Genomic DNA, 17,411 nt, shown 5'->3' with positions numbered 1-17,411 from the left:
TGTCCTGCCACATAACCAGTGATCTCTTTAGTAGGTCTTCTGTGAAAAATTAAAAAAAAATATAGGAAGGTACTTTCCTTTGGTTGTAAGCATTTAATATTAGGTTCTTGTATCTTGCCTCTTAACAACAAAAAGTACATGCTGCTGGTTAGTAAATATGTAGGCATAGCATATGATCATTCATAAAAAAACAAAAATAAAAAATAAACCAGAGAACAATATGTATGTGATACAAATACATTGACAGACAGATAGGTATAATGTCTGTACCTAGCCTAAATTTCCAATCTACCCATCACGTTTTAAGCACTAAGAATGTGCTCCAAAGTCATAATTCAATAGATGTTAATTACTTTTAGAGCACTTTAAAAATGGCAGATCCTGCTGTAAGTTAACCTTTGACAGATGAGGTATTAGACTAAAGCACTTTCTGTTAGAGTACTTTATTGAATATCTTTGCCAGATCCCAACAAGAGGTAACTTGGAATGTGATTGCCACCATTCCAGCTGGTGTTGTGCAAGGCTGTACTCTAGCCTTGAGTACAGCTTATTTCCTCTGCCCGAGCACCAGGCTGGCCTTACTCTCTTGGCTGTCACTGACCTGAGTCAGTGACAGCTTCTGATACTAGTTCTGCCTCCTCCCTCTCATCAGCTGTGAACTGCAGCTGGCTGCAGGGGAAGGGGTCTGGAGTTTCTCTCCCTGTGGTGTATTGCTGCCTGGCTGGGGGGGGGTAAGGGGGTGGGGTGGTGCTGTAGGGAGAGGGATCTAGGCTCTTTGTCCCTGTAGCAGCCCTGGCCCTGCAGCAAATCACTGGCTGGCTGGTCCCCTGGGATGGTGGGGAGGGCTGCCCAGGGGACCAGTCAGGGGTTGTGGTGGGGGGGAGAGGTCCAGTGTCTCTCTCTCCACACAAATCCCTTCCCTGTGAAGAGTGGCTGTCTGACTAGGAGGGACAGTTGGGGAAGGGGACCAGAGTCTCTTCCCTCTCCCCACAGTTGTTGCTGACAGTTGCCAGCCTGCAGAGGGGACTGGGTTGGGGAGAGGGGCTACTTTTGAAGTCTCCTTAAAGGTGCCCTTGGAGGCCAGCGTGGGCAGTCTCCAAGCCCATCCATCTGCCCTGCCCCACACTACCAAAAGTGAAAATCTGTTCAGTTCTCTTGTGCTCTAACTTATCATGCTTAGGTAAAGTGTAGCAGGCTCACCTTTCAGAGCTTGGGTTGAGTCCCAGGCTTGAGATCCTGCTGTTTTGATTGGAGGAGCCCATCCACCAATCAGGAGGCAGCAAGAGAAATAAAGTCACGCCCCTTTCCTGAGGGGAGGGGGAGAAGACCTCCCTGGACCTGATTGAAGACTGTAAACTGTCAGGTCCGGAAGACTTCAGGGGCGGAGCCCTGGAGCATATAAAAGGAGCTGTGTTTCTAGCACGAGGGGCAGATGTGGCGAGGCACTCAAAAAAAAAAGAGCCAAGAAAATCTGGAGAGCTCTCCCCCAGTGGGCAATAGACCGCAGGCTCCTGAAGCTGCCACTGGAGGAGTAGCCTTGGGAGCAGTGTGAGACTGCTCAGGCTGTTGACAGCGTTCAGGGACAGTGTGGGGAGACCCAGCCCTGGGAGCTGTATGAGACTGCTTGGGCCCATCATGGTGCATGGTTCAGTGCATGGAGCCCAAGGCTAGGCTGAACTGGTTGGAAACTGGACAGACATTTGGATATTCAAGCACATGCCTGGAGTGGCTAGAAGCTGGGGGGCACTAGAGCAGCCCTTCCTTCTCTTGCACAGAGTTGAGCTGAGGGGGGCATAACCAGGCCCTGGCAGGACTCTCACTAAGGAAGTCTGCCTGCACCATCCCACACTTTTCCCTGATGGCTGCTCAAGGAGTGGGAGAGTTGTAAGCCCCCAGACCCTTGCTAGCAATCTGAGGCAAGGAGGGGTGTATGCAGTGCATACATCTGTTGATGATATGGAGCTTTTCAACCTCCCTCCCTACTTGTCAGACTGTCTGTAGCAAACTGACAGGTGAGCAAGGTAGCCCAGAGTTGCTAAGAGGCTTTATTACCAAATTAGCAAAACAATAGCCTTTATCCCATTACTTCAAACTGTTCTTAAACAGCTTACCAGGGTGACCTGTTGATTAGTTCCAAAAGCCCTGTTCTGTCTGCCTACCTGTCTCAATGAAATTGGAGAGACACACACACGCAGACACCTCTCGGCATTAGCTAGCATACCACATGCCTAGGGTCCGTGGGGCTTGGGTCCATGCTGTGGGAGATGGGAGAGAGGGAGGGGGGATTCCTGCTTGAGCAGCAGGGGTTAGGGGTAGGCTAAGGGGAAGGCAGCAGACCCTGCTGCATCTGCAGTCTCTGCTGGAGCCCTATATAGTATTAGCTAGAATACCACAAGTTGGCTATAGTCTGTGCTGTGGGAGAGGGGAGGAAGGGATCCCTGCTTAAGCAGCAGGTGGTGAGAGGGGAGGAGGGCATGGGGAAGCTAGCAGACCCTGCTGTGTCTGCACATCTGTCCTGGAGTAGCTCTGGCCAGGGAGCAGAGGGGAGGGGCCAGCCCTGCTGTGAAGCAAAGAGCCCTGCCCAGCCCAGAGAGCATGCCAGGATGCTGGTGGTGTCTGGTTTAGTTTAGTGGTCTAGTTTGAGCCAAATCAGTTAAGTCTGTTACTACATTCAACCAGATTTATGGTTTCAGCCATTTTTAAACTGGTTTATGCGCACTGAACATCTGTTCTGTTACAGGTTTAAATCAGTTTCTGATCACTTAAACCGGTTTATGTGTAATGTCTGTCCCTAGCCTAGAAGTCTTCTGCAGCTCACTGCTGTGCAGCAGGAGTGTGATACTCTGTGGAAAATAAGGAATATTTTAGCTTCTTACCACTATAATTTTCTAATCTTTTTCCCAGGATCATTTTGGTATGTTGCAAAAGAAAATTAGAGGAGTTGAGTTCATTTCAAGATTTGCTTTTCTCCAGGCAATTCCATACCCTATTATCCTCTCCTTCCTGTTTTACTAGTAAATGCTATTAACAGAAACACAGAAAACCTATGATTTAGATAAATGCCCAATCACTAACAGAACCATTCTATACCTTACTGACACTGTGGGGAGTTGAGAGCATCTGTGGCTGCTATTTCAGTCTCCAGGTCCATAGCATTAGGCTGAAAAAGTAGCTTCAGGGTGACTGCCAGGGATCCTTGCAATTTGTCTACTGTTGAAAGGTGCAGTCTGTATTCCACTTTAGCCTGTTCACTCTGGTTTTGGTAAGGGAGAATAGAATTGGTTATATTGTAAGTCATTTGGCCTTGGTTTACTGTTCTAGAGATAAATCTCTGTTACTAAGTTACTAGGTGTTTTCTAGAGGCAAGGATTTTCGAGGTGTGCTATCTTTTATTGGACCAACTGCATGGCTGGAATAAAGTTAGACAAACTTTGGAACGCAAGACATTCTTCATCAGGTCTAAGGAATGTTATTCATTATTTCTTAACAATTTACATTTCTCGCTTTCTATATTCTAAATATTCCAAGAAACATGACATTCAACATGAATGATGTTTCTGAGTTTATTACTGATATTATTGTATTGTTTTAGTCATAATGACAGCTCATCAAATGGTGCATACTACAGTAATATGTTAATCTGTCTAGGGCTCTTAGTTGAACTAAGTTTTCAAGTTCCTTAGAGAACACTTTTTCTCTCTTTCATGAAAATCTGTTGATGCAATTGGGTTTCCAAAACCCAGAAAATAAATCTTCATAACTATTTCTGCCCATGCCGTGTAGAGTCACAACTACCAATCAAGTTCTAGAACTTGATTTTAAAGTAAACCAACACTATTTTAAAATATTTTTCAGTTTTCTTTCTATGTTCCTGTTCAATGTAAAGAGTTACAAACTGGCACAGGTAGTGTTCACCTCAATCCTTCCAGTCAAGGGGAAGGGCCCTGGCAGAAGCAGATGCATCCTGCAGATTAATGTATGGCTGGGCAGATGTTGTTTTCAGCAGGGATTTGCCTTCTTCAACCATGGCATGTTGTTTTAAGAAGAAGGATCACTAGGAAGAGACAGATTAACCTGATGAAGAGATGGAAGAGCAACTTCACAGACAGGCTTGCTAACCTAGTGAGGAGGGCTTTAAACTAAGTCTGCTTGGGGGTGGAAACCAAAGTCTTGAGATATGCGGAGAAGCACGAGACCTGGAGGAAGCACAAGGAGGAGGCACCAGGGCAGGTGACCTCAACCTTTCTGAGAAAGTAGGGTAATCAACTAGTTATCTCAAGTGTCTGTACATGAATGCGTGGAGCCTGGGAAACAAGCAGGAGGAATTGGAAGTCCTCTCACAGTTAAGAAACTATGATGTAATTGGAATAACACAGACTTGGTGGGATAGCTCATATGACTGGAGCACTGTCATGGATGGGTGCAAACCGTTCAGGAAGGACAGGCAGGAGAGAAGAGAAGGAGGAGTTGCACTATATGTAAAAGAGCCGTAAGATTGTTCAGAGTGCCAATATGAAGGTGGAGATAGGTCTGTTGGAAAGTCTCTGGGTTAAGGTTAGAGGAGAGAGCAATAAAGGTGATGTTGTGGTGGGTGTGTGCTATAGACCACCAGACCAGGAGGAAGTAGTGGATCAGGCTTTTTTCAGATAACTAGTGGGACTTACAGGCCCTGGTTCTCATGGGGGACTTCAATCACCTTGATGTCTGCTGGGAGGGCAATACAGTAGTGCGCAGGCCATCCAGGAAGTTTTTTGGAAAGCATTTAAGACAACTTTCTGGTGTGAGTATTGGAGAGACCAACCAGGGGCCATTCTCTTCTTGACCTGCTGATCACAAACAAAGAAGAATTAGCAGACAATGTAGAAGTGGATGGCAGCTTGGGCTTTCACTTGATCATCTTGTAGTGACCACGATATGATCAAGTTCAGGATCCTGACAAAAAGAAGAAAGGAGAGCAGCAGAGTCTGGATCCTGAACTTCAGAAAAGCAGACTTCAACTCCCACAGGGAACTGATGGGCAGGATATTCTGAGGGGGAAAGGAGTCCAGGAGGCTTGGTTATAGTTTAAAGAAACCTTACTGAGAGTACAGGAATAAACAATCCCAATGTGCAGGAAGTATAGCAAATATGGCAGGTGACCCATTCGGCTCAGCAGAGAACTCTTCAGTGAGCTTAAACACAAAAAGGAAGCTTAGAAGAAGTGGAAGATTTTACAGATAACTAGGGAGGAGTCTAAGAATATTGCACGGGCATTCAGGGATGAAATCAGGAAGGCCAAAGTGAAACTGAAGTTGCAGCTAGCAAGGGACATGAAGGGTTTCTACAAAAATGTTAGAAACAAGAGGAAGGTCAGGGGAAGTGTAGGTTCCTTACTGAATGTGGGAGACCACCTAGTGACAGATGATGAGGAAAAGGCTGAAGTACTTGATGTCTTTTTTTACCTTGGTCTTCACAGGCAAGGTCAGCTGCCAGACTCCTATACTGGGCAGCACAGTCTGGGGAGGTAGTGAGCAGCCCTCATTGGTGAAAGAACAGGTTAGAGCCTAGTTAGAAAAGTTGGATGTGTTCCCTGTTTTTGGTTTCTACCAATTGTTCACCAATAAATTCCCTGATTTTTTGTTGAAGTTTTTTAGTTTTTACTGATTTACACCCATTTTTCAGTTCACTCAATTTTACCAGGTACAGTAAAATTCCTGTTAATCGGCACAAATGGAGAATGGCTGGGAGGTGCTGGTAAGCTAAAAGTGCCACTTACCTGAGGCACAGGTTTCCAGCCAGACATGGGATGGGGTTACAATGGCTGCATGCAGAGAGGTGGGCGGTGGCCACACAGGGCCTGGGGGAGATGGCTGGAGCCACTGCTGGGAGGTGTGGGACTCCTAGCTCTGACCCTGGGCAGGGAGGGAGGGGCTGCAGGACTCAATCCTGGGGTGCGCATGTCCCAGCTGCACCCCAGTGGCTCCAGCTGCATCCCTGTCCCGGGTGCTGGGAGTTGCAAGCCCTGCTGGGGGAACAGGCAGGAAAGCCTGGCCCCGCCCCCTATGGCAGATGCTGCATGGACCCATGGGGCTGGAGCCACTGCCTGGGCGCATGGGGCTCTCAGCTCTGACACCAGGCAGGGTGGGAGGTGTCGGTGTTGGTGGTGCCAGGGTCAGGATCAGGTCCCCCTCCCCCCACCCCATGTCTGGCTATGCACCACGCCCCCCCAGCCCCTGGCTGTGCCATAGCATGGTGCAGGTAGGTGGTGTTGGCTGCCAGTGTCAAGTGGAGTTCCCCAAGGATTGGTCTTGGGGATGGTTTTGTTCAATATCATCATTAATGATCTGGAAGAGGGAATAGATTGCATGCTAAGCAAGTTTGTGGATGACACCAAGCTGAAAGGTGTAGTAGATACACTGAAGGGTAGGGCTAGGATCCAGAGTGAGCTAGACAAAATAGAGGATTGGCCACAAGAAATCTCATGAGGTTCAATAAGGACAAGTGCAAAGTCCTGCACTTAGGATGGAAGAATCCCATGAACTGCTACAGGCACTGCTATTGGCTAGGCAGCAGCTCTGCAGAAAAGGACCTGGTGGTTACAGTGGATGATAAGCTGGATATGGTGTACCCTTGTTGGCAAGAAGGCTAAAAGCATATTGGACTGCATTAGTAAGAGTGTTGCCAGCAGATTGAAGGAAGTGATTCTTTCCCTCTATTCAGCACTGGTGAGGCCACACCTGGAGTACTGTATCCAGTTTTGGGTCCCAGCTAGAGAAAAGATGTGGACAAGTTGGGGAGGGTCCAGCTGAGGGCAACCAAGATGGTTACAGGGCTGGAGCATGTGGGTTATGAGGAGAGACTGAGGGACCTAGGCTTATTTAGTCTGGTGAACAGAAGACTGAGGGAGGATTTGATAACAGACTTCAACTACCTAAATAGTGGTTCTGAAGAGGATGAAGCTGGATTGTTCTCAGTGGTGGCAGATGACTGAACAAGGAGCAATGGTCTAAAGTTTCAGCAAGGGAAGTTTAGGTTAGATATTAGAAAAAATCTTTCTCACTGGACGGTGGTGAAGCACTGGAATGGGTTACCTAGAGAGGTGGTGGAATCTCCATCCTTGGAGGTTTTTAAGGCCCAGCTTGATAGCCCTGGCTGGGATGATGTAGTTGGGGATGGTCCTGCTTTGAGCAGGAGGTTGGACTAGATGACCTCCTGAGGTCCCTTCTAATCCTAATTTTCTATGGTTCTAGGGAGAAAAAACATATTCCTTTACCTGAACTAGGTGTTAACTCTGAACAGGATAGTTAACTGTGGTCTAGGGATTCTTATTTGTTCACCTAGACTAGCTGTTTACTCCAGCTGTTAACTACGTCTCTCAAAGTTTAGACTGCCATGTTTATCCCTTTTGATTTAATCAACTCACTTTTTGGCTCTTCCAGTGGTTTCCCCTCCTCCTGTCCATTTCTTTTAAACCCCTTCTATCTGCAAATTGATCATAACATTAGGCCAAGTAGTCTGTTGCCTGCAAAAGCTTATATCTATCTGAACCAGTTAGTTCCTGTGGGCATCTTCACACATGCTCCAGGGGTGGGTTGCTTTAATTAGAATGGCTTTCAGGAACTGCTCTAATTAAAGTGCCCTCAACATCTTGTTTATTCAGCATCCTGTGCTTCAAAATGGCAGTGGGGGCACTTTAACTAAATCTCATTCGACAAGCTTTATTTAATGCACCCTGGCTGCCATTTTGAAGTGTGGGGACACTGAATACATGAGATGCTGAGGCTGCTTGAACATGCTAATTAGCATGCTTGGGCTGACTCGATTAATTGAGTTTGCTCTGACATGCTGTAATTACAGTGCACTGGAACAGGGCATTCTGTGGGTCTACAGGCACCCTAAGGTTCCCCCTGCTCTGCTTTAGCCTGACTTCAGACTATATGATAACGACCTGTCATGAACTTCACTATGATCTGGCAGTTTGTGGGGTTATGAACCTTTTTCTGAACTTGTTTTAATAATATGGCATGTGTAATATATTCATATACATGTAATGTCAAGCTGTATTTGGCCTTATTGTCCTTATATTTATATGCATTGTGGTATTTGATATAAAATGAATTTCTTATTTGTTATAATAGGGACAGGATTGTGTAATATGTTAATGACTTTCAAGTGATAAACAATGAGTTTCTTTGGCATCTAGGAGGGGCTAAAGACCCAAATGACTGAAGAACATTTAGCATCTGACATGAGTATGTTTCATCCCAAATAGGCCCTCCCAAACAATGACAAGTTCACATGTTTAAAGGAAACATCCCACTTTGTAAGTAAGCACTTTGGAACAGGAAGACCATTTCTTTCTGTGGAGGAAATTAGGTAAGAAATAGCATTTTAGGAATATTAGAGTAGTATTCTTCATGGGTGTCTGTTGCCCCATGAGGTGGGGGGCATGTGCCCCCCTGACACCAGTCAGCCACCCGGGGGGGGGGGGCGTCCCTCCGGAGGCTTTTGTTGGCAGCCGTGTTCCCTGGCCTGCACTTGCAGAGTGGGCACTGGTGCTCCTGCTTGCCCGCCAGCTAAACAGGGAGCGCAGCCTGGCAGGGGGTACATGTGCACCCCCGTGCACCCACTATGTATCACCCCGGTATTCTTCAAATCTGAAAGAATGCACATATTCTCCTGGTCTTAATTAGATTAGGAAAAACTTTTAGTCTTGTAAATAAATATATACCTTTTGAGGGGACAGGAAGTTATATGCCTGGTGGAAGCCCCCTGAGAATCTGGATGGGTGGGAGTGGGGGGTGGAGGGGGAAGTGTGTAAATGGCCAGAAAAAGAATTGTGCTTAAACAGTAATACTGGAGCCCCTCAGTTAGTGCTGAGTTGAAACTGCATTCTCAGATGTAAGATTTTTAAAAAGACATTAGTTTTCTGATATTCCTTCATTGTTTATTCTTTTATTTATGTCTATCTCAGCATATAGTTACTGAGTTCTTATGCTCACTTTTTTCAGCGTGTCACGGGGCGGGGCGCAGGAGTGGCCGTGATCTCCCCTAGCGCCCCTACCATGCCAAGTTGCCTGTTTAATCTCAATCTCAATTAACCCTCAATCTCGCCCGCCACGACTTTGCTGTTCCTATGGGATTAATGCGAGGCTGCCTTACTTGGCCCCTTGGACCCGGTGCTCTTATACTGGCCCTTATCCTGTAAAGGGTGACCTGGTGCACCCCAGCCTTATGAGTATGCGTGCCTCCAACCTCCCCTTTAGCACGCCCCAAGCCTCGCAGGTGTGCTGGACGTTCTCCTGTCAACACTTGTCTCAGTGGCCCCTCTCGGGTCGTCTTGCTGTTATGCACGCGCCCTCTCTGGGGCCTCCCAATATGCACGCATCCTCTCCGGGGCCTCCCAATATGCACGCGCCCTTCTCCGGGGCCTCCCACTGCACGCTCGCCCTTCTCCGGGCTCTTACTCGCGTGCTTCTCGTGCTCCCCTGCCCGCACTTGGGCCTGTATGCGCACTTCTTGCACTCCCCTGCCCACACTCGGGCCTGTACGCGTGCTTCTCGCACTTGAGGCTCAGGTGGCCTGTAGCCGCGCCTGGCCCCCTGACCCTACTTCTGGGTCCTGTGCCCTGCTTGGGCTCTACTCCTGAATACTGCCCCACTGGGCTGGGGTCAGGACACCCCACTATCTCTGCCCGATGTCGCCCCACTGGGCTGGGGTTGGGACACCCCACAACACAGCGCTACCCTACAGCGCACCACCTGCTGTGCCCTCCTTGGCACCAAATTGCCGTGCCCTCCAAGGGCACGAGGAACCCCCACGCAACTGGGGCGCTCCCCTGAGGCCTCCTCCTTCCTCTACAGCCTCACCTGGTCCTCCAGTTTTACACAAACAACCCAACAGAAACTCAAAGCCATAAGCCACCCAGCTGTAACTCAAAATAAGCCTCCTGGCTATAACATATGTTCAGCACCACCCTGGCCATTCTCCATCTCCCTGTCAGGGTTCTCTCCACCCCGTATCATAATGCTGACGCTCGGGTGGTCAGGCTGCTCGGCTCAGCTCTGCTCTGCAGCAGAGCTTCCTGCTGCTCAGGCTGCCAGATGGAACTGGCTCCTGGCCTCAGCCTGACTGCTTATAAAGGGCCAGGCCCTGCCCCCTTCCGGTCATCTGACCCAATCGGTCACCTTAGCAACCCCCGGCTGTGCTGCCCTGTTGACTGACAGCTAAGCCCGCATCACTGTTGCCAGTAGCAGGCACCCTAGTGTCTGCTACACATCTCCCCTTCCCGGGTCTAAGCCTCCTTAGGAGCGGGGCACGGAAGTGCCCCGCGACACAGCGATAACTGATTCAAGAGCATTTGACCATACAGGCAAGTCTTTTCCCAGAAGGGGAAATCTACCTTTTTTGAGCACATGACTGGACAAGGTTACATCTTCTAGCTATTGGGATCCCCTCTAATAATAATTGGCAAGACCTAGGTAAGATGGGTGAGACCAAGGTGTAACAGGACAAGGGGTCTGATGACCCTGGAACATCTCAACTGGTTCTCAGCAGTCAAGCAGCAGATGGCAGGGAGAGGTTTGGACCTGAAGGTGGACCTTAGAGGTGCACCCAGGCCGTATCCTGGGTTAAGGCATGCCACAGCGTGTCTCTGCCATAGTAGAGGAACACAGAAGTTATAAAAGAGCAGGCAGCAGGCTTCCTATTAACCTTACTCACCAAGCTAATGATTTACTCCAACGTTAACATTTTAACGTAACAGCTAAGCCAAATTCACTTTATAAGATTTTTTTTTATTGCTGCAAGCTTGCTTCTCCTTCCCTTACTTTTTCCAGAAGGTTGAAGACATATAAACTGCTAAACAAACCAAAATAGTTTAAGTATCTTTGTTCAATATCCCTCTGGGCTTATATGACACATAAAAGGCAAAGAAAAATAGTCAAGAGTTTTAAGAGGAAGGAGAAATTTTATTTGAGTCAAGCAGGGACTTTTTCATAGATTTACGGGCCTGTATTTAACATTTCTAATAGTAAATAATATGAGTGAAAAATAGAAGGGCATGATGTATTAGCTGTGGGTTGGCAAGAAATAGACATGGGGTCCTTGTACTTCGGCTGGTATGGCATGTCAGCCAGGCTTTGATTTCTACTAAAACAAAAAAGTGGAAAGTCAAACAATAGTCATGTCAATTTAAACTTCTTTTTTTTTGTTTAATTTTTTTTAAAGTGATTCATTTAGCTGGTTGGCATTGAGTCAAACTGATAGTCAACAATAGTTCATTTATTTAATGCAACTTTCTATAGCTCATACCCACTCAACTGTATCAGTGCTTATCTTCTGTACTTCTCTGAGCTGGGATGGAAGGGCAGGAAATAGTAGTAGGTCAGATGTAAAGGAGGCTGCAGCATGCACAGTATATGCATGTATGCTTCATGAACTGTGGAGTTGGGAAGAGTTTGCTTTTTTCAAGCACATTTAAAGTTTAGTTTTAACTTGAAATGTGAATAACAATGGTATCATTTCAAATCTGCTTTGTCTCACCAAGTCCAAAACAGGTAAGAGTTAAGTTTATAAGGGAAAGCATATTTTGCCTGAACAGACTGCCCTGAAGATTCCCCTCTGGGAACTAGAAGCGAAAATGAGTTTTTCCCTTCTTATATTTTATCAGTAATTGTAAAGATTTTGCAAGACAAGTGAGTCCCTTAGTGATACTTGGGCAATTCTGTTTTCTTCAATGGTTTTGCAAACCTGTAATTAAGTAGACCTTACTAAAAAAAATCTGGTGATGATGCATAAGTACTAGCAGAATGTAGCTCATAACAATTTAATAGTAGCAGTTCCACAGAAATAAAAGTAAAATGTGGTAAAGCTTATTTTTATCAGTAAATCCAGGAGATACAATTCTGATTATATAAAGGAAATGATCTGTTGCATAAGGTGATAATACTTTCAGTAGATATATGCCATTGTCAGCAAAGTTAAAGCATTTTATTAGAATTTTGTATGAATACTTCATAATAGTTGTTTAAGGGAGTATAGTAAAAGATACACTCCCAATGAAAACATGCTATATTTTTTTTTAGCATTTTGTAATAATAAACCATGCAGTATACCTCTAAAATGCACTACATTTAGGGAGTTATCTAGTCATGGAAACCGTAGATGTAAATACCATATTTACTCTTTTTTAAACAGGATCATTTAGATTTGAGTTACAATATAATTAAAAAGTACAAATTGTTAAAATTGCATCTCTCTGTGTTTGCACACTAACTTCACCTCAGTAAAATCAAAGATTAAATCAGATACATTAATATAATAGGCAAACACACTCTGTAAATAACATACTAATACAATGCTAATCAAGAAGGCCAAGACAAAAAAATAACAGAGGGCAAGGGTCTGCCATCAGAGTCTGTCCTGAATCATTCTTTGCATGTCCTTGATATTGTTAAATCCCATAATTTAACTCCCTCCTTGAATAATGTTCAATAGAGGGTCATTTCCATAAGCATCTTCTGCATATGCCCTTTGGTGGCCCTAAGGCACAGGTTCCATACTGTGTCTAGAGCTTTTACTAGGTGGGCAGGCTGGTGTGATCCAGCGGCCCAGACGAAAAGCTGGAGGTTACATTAATAATCTGTCCTTGGGGAAAGGCCCCATTGCAGAAATAGAACAAGGTAGGCTCAAAAGAGAGCCATTGACATATGAAAAAGTGTTTTGAGGTGTTTTTAAGTGTGGAGAAATCAACAGAGATGGAGTAGGTTGCATACCCCAGTTCTTAAAATAGCTAAAGCTTGACCATTCCATCAGCTGATATGCAAGATCTCCAAGAAGTATAATGCTATCAGAGCACAAATGCTCTTCAGAACAAAGCTCAGGGGGTGCTCAAATGGTAGCCTGTGTTTTCTAGAGCTTTAAAACCAACAAGGGAAACTTAGTATAAACCAGAGTTTTATAAGCAGGTACTACAAAGTATACAGTGCAGGCATCATACCTATTAAAGTCACAGGTAAACACCCTCTGAAAATAACATTAATTATGCAAATTAAGAATAGAAGAGAGAGCAAAGGTATGCATCAGCTGTGCTGTGTATACTTTATGGATGGGTATATAAAAAAAGCTCTCTTCCCCTCTCTCCACCCCAATGGTTAAAATCTAAGTACATATATACAGAAAAAGTGAAACCACAGAAAGGGAGGTGACGTGGTTGTTCATGCCAAGACAAAATGTCCTGCTGTGTGTAGTCCTGATGGTGCTGACATGGGATTTATAGGATATATTATACCGTTGAAATATACACTTCAAAATATAATCCATAGGGTAAAATCCAGTAGTGAATGCGTGGGCTCATTGAAGTAAATGGGAGTTTTGCCATATTATGCTGTTGAAATGTATACTTCAGAACTATAGTCCACGGGGTAAAATCTGGCAGTAAAATCCTGAGCCCGTTGAAGTCAGTGGGAGTTTTGCAATTGACTTCAAAACGGCCTGCATTTCACACAGGCAGGTAATTCTGAAAAATTACTAAAAATACTTCCCTGGGGAGAGGGGGGAATGACTATTAGTCAATAATTGAGAGGCCAGTAGTACAATTTTCACTATGAATTTTCTTTAAAACCCTTTTAGGTAGAGATTTATCCTTTTGGAAGGGGCAGGATCCAGTGTCAAGACTCCATTTAAAAACAGCTCCTTTCTGAAAGTATTTCACCATCTACAATCAGAAGAAAGTAAAGGTTTTGTCAGCTGTGAGACTGAGACCACTTGCCTTAAATATAAGAGACAGAGAGAAATATCATTGCAGGTGGGAAGATTGGTCCAAAAAATATGAGATCACTTCTGGAGTAAAAGCTTTTAAAGGTTCTACAGATTGACACACAAGCATCCAAAAAGGTGAGAAGGGTGAAGAATTCCTAACAGCATACAGTTGCTAAGGTTTAAGAGCCCCTACCCCACCCAGCAGGGGAGGGCCAAACCTGTCTGCACTGGCCCCAGCCAGCAGGCAGAGGCACTCCAGGAGGCTGCCAAATCGCTCCTTTCCCCAGTCCTCTCCTGCCCTCCGGCTCTAGCCACAGCAAAGCCAAGCCAGCAACTGTGTGATGCTCCTGTTAAAAGGCTTGGGCAAGGGCTGGGGAAGGGACCTCCCCCCTGCCTCCAGCTTGCAGGCACCCTCCATCTACCCTGGCTGGGGTACTATGGGAAACCAGGCTGGGCTCACGAGGCATGGACAGCTACCTTCCTCTAGCCCTGGCCTGAGCTTCTTGACAGAAGCACCATACAGCTGCTGGCTCAGCTTTGTTGCAGCCAGAGCTGGGGGCAGGAGGGTGCTGGGGAAAGGGGCACCCCTGCCTGCTTTGTGAGGCCAACCTGGCTCCCCCCAGCACCCTAGCCATGGTAGCTAGTGGGGTAGGAGGCCTGCAAGATGAGAGGGATCTGTTCTACCCCTCCTTCCCTCAGTTCTGGCCATAGCAAAGTCCAGCTGACAGCTGCGTGCTGCCCTCTCCCTTTTCCCCTCCCTCCCCTGTTGCACAAGGAGGAGACTCTCTGCTCTCTGTGACAGACCCAGGGGCAGAGCTGAGCTGGTGTTCACTGAAATGAGCAACAGCTCAGCCCCACAAAGGGCCATGTGATAAATTAACCCTCAAGGGAACCTGAATAGAAGTTCCCTAGGGTGCTCTGTTGTAGAGTGCCTTCAGCTAATGGGTGATTTATCAAGGGTTAATTTTTCACATAATCAGCCATTTTAAAAGTACTCTGCACTTTCAGCGGCCAGATCATGTCAACAATGTAACTTGTGTAAGCACCCAGAATGTATAAATTTCAAGCTTCTTCCTAATTCAACCTGATTGTAATAATTGTTTTCATATAATCTGGGGACAGATTACTTAGGTAAATCATTAAAAAAAAAAAGTGCCATTTCCTTAACTGCCAAGTAATCCTATTTTTCCAGGTTTCTCATTAGTTAGTTATTCAAATTGTAGGCTTCAGTCCTCCAAGCAGTTATTCATGTAATTAAGTATATGTACCTGAGGAGTCCCACTGAACTCCAGTGGGCCAGTTTCTCTACTTTTATAACATGTCATAACTCATTTGAAGTCAGTAGAGCTATGGCAATTTGTACCATCTGACGTTCTAGCCAAATGAGACTAGATTAATAGATTATGAGTTGAGTTTAGGTAAAATCAGGAGGGACCATTATTACTGTAAGGCCATCCCAGTAATTTCTGCATCGAGCCTATACATTCTGTTTTGAATGACAGCATATATTCTAGGAAGTTAGCCAGGCTTAATTTAAATATTTCAACTAAGAGAATTTACTCTGTCCTTAAATAATTTGATTCAATGGCTAATTACAGTCACTGTTGTTAATATACCCCTTTGTCTTAGTTTGTATTTGGCTTGCTTCAACTTCCAGCCACTGGATGTTGTGCCTTTCTCTGTTACAGTAAAGAGTTACCTACTAGGGCTGTACGAAGATTTGGTCCCTGATTCAATTCAGTGGAGATTCAGCCCAATTCGCTGGCCAAATCTCCAAATCTGAATTGAATCAGAGGACCCTTTAATCTCTCTGAATTGAATTGGAACCCTCTGAATTGTTTTGGAGATTTGGACATAAGAGACAGTTTTAAATGTTTTTTCTATGTACCCCTAGGTAGCATGGGCATGTGAATGCTGTGATGTTGGGGTGCATGGAGTGTCCCACAGAAGCATAGGGGACTCCGCAGCAAGCTCGGCAGCAGACCCGGAAGTGGACCAGAAGTACTTCCAGTCCACTTCTGGGTCTGCTGGGGGGTGCAGTGGGCCTCCCTCCACCCCCACTGGCTCAGTGACTGGTGCCTCCTGGGTCTGGGGAGGGGGGCATCTGGGATCCCCCTGCAGCCAACCGTTGAGCCAGTGGGGGTGCAGGGGTGCCACCCCAGCACACTCCCCAGCAGACCCAGAAATGGACTGGAAGTACTTCTGGTCCACTTCCGGGTTCACTGCCAAACATGTTGTCCCAGGATGTGAGGGATGCAAGAATACTTACCGGCAGCTCAGGAAACAGCACAGGAGACAAAATCTGCGCAGCTCATCAGCCGCATGTTTATACAGCTGCAGCCGGCCAGTGACATTAGCGCTGAATGCCAGCCAGCACGAATAAAAATGGCGGTGCACGCTGTGGAGCCGGAGGAGAGGGAGAGGAGACAGCAACTGATGTCCCTGCAGTTGAGGCAAGCCGACACACCAGGCCAGAAGAGGAGGAACGTCCAGGACGAGAGTAAGAAGGGAGAAGAGGGTCATCCAGACAGCGCTGCGGATGCGGCTGAGGAGGGATGCCAGGATTGCCCTGTAAAGACCGCAGGGGTATCCCTGAAGAGATCAGCCTTGGGAGAGAGGAACTGTGAGGGATCCAAGAAAGAGGTGGCACCAAGGAAAGCATCGTCGCTGGACCAAGAGATGCCTTGGAGTAGGCAGGGAACTGAGTGTTTAGGCATAAGGCAGCCAGTGCCCCAGTGAAGTGTGGGCGGGCAATTAAAGGGGCAGTACACCCAGTTTTGTGTTGGAGCATCCTTTTCAGTTTCTTTTGGGGTTTGCTCCTCCCCGAGCTCCGGGGGCATCTGAGGGTAGTAGGCACACATTGTAGGCCTAGACAGTGTTGGGGAAGGGCCTGAGAGGGACCCGGTCGAGAGTCCTAGGAACGAAACGCTGATCAACTCGACACCGCTACGCAGAAGGCATGAGGCCGGGGTGTAGGGTTGGCAGAGCCCTGAGAGTGACCGCCAGGAGGAACCTTGGGCTAACGAGCGCGCCGGATGAACGACCCCGGACACTGAGGTCATCAAGTCGTGGCAGGCGAGCACAGGGTCCGGGAGTCGGGCAGAAGTCACCAGCTCAGGCAAAGACACGAGCCCCAGAGGTGTGTAACATCGATCACCTGGGCGAGAGCGGCACGAGAACAACTAGTTGAGTCCTGGCGGCAACGCAGGAGAAGGGCCCACCATGCTCCAGTGGGATGCTCCATGCACCCCAGCATTGCAGTGTTCACTAGTCATGCCTGCTACCTCAAGGTATGCAGAAAAAACTTTTAAAGCTGTGTCTGCGTCCAAATCACTGATTCTTTGAATTGGCATCAAATCTTCAGATTCGGATTCAGCTGAATCAAATCAGAGACAGTGATCTGAATCAATGAATCATATCACTCTCCCTGATTTGGGCCAAATCTGAATCAAATAGGGCCCACTTCCCACACCCCTATTACCTCCTATCCAAAATCTCTTCCCTCTGCAAGTACATGATGATAACCATGTATTCATCTCTTAATCTTGGATTAACAAAGAAAGTTTGAGATTAGTTTCTCACTTCAAAACAGTGATGACCACTAATCATTGTTGTGGTTCATTTCTTCTGAGCTTTTTCCAGTTTGTCAACAGCCTTTTAGAAATGCAGAC

General features: G+C 46.5%; 1 long non-coding RNA gene across 1 annotated transcript in view; it reads left to right on the top strand.

The window, feature by feature from the left end:
- The window catches only part of LOC149865843 (uncharacterized), a 73,276-nt gene that overhangs the window by 41,118 nt on the left and 14,747 nt on the right, over positions 1-17,411 (top strand). The window contains exon 4 of the long non-coding RNA XR_016441558.1: positions 13,612-13,875. This is a non-coding gene — a long non-coding RNA (uncharacterized LOC149865843). The remainder of the gene's footprint in view (positions 1-13,611; positions 13,876-17,411) is intronic.

Source organism: Crocodylus siamensis, chromosome 4, assembly GCF_052110815.1.
Source record: "Crocodylus siamensis isolate JL-2025a chromosome 4, ASM5211081v1, whole genome shotgun sequence".
Taxonomy (NCBI): Eukaryota; Metazoa; Chordata; order Crocodylia; family Crocodylidae; genus Crocodylus; species Crocodylus siamensis.
This window is presented reverse-complemented; position numbering and strand designations above follow the sequence as displayed.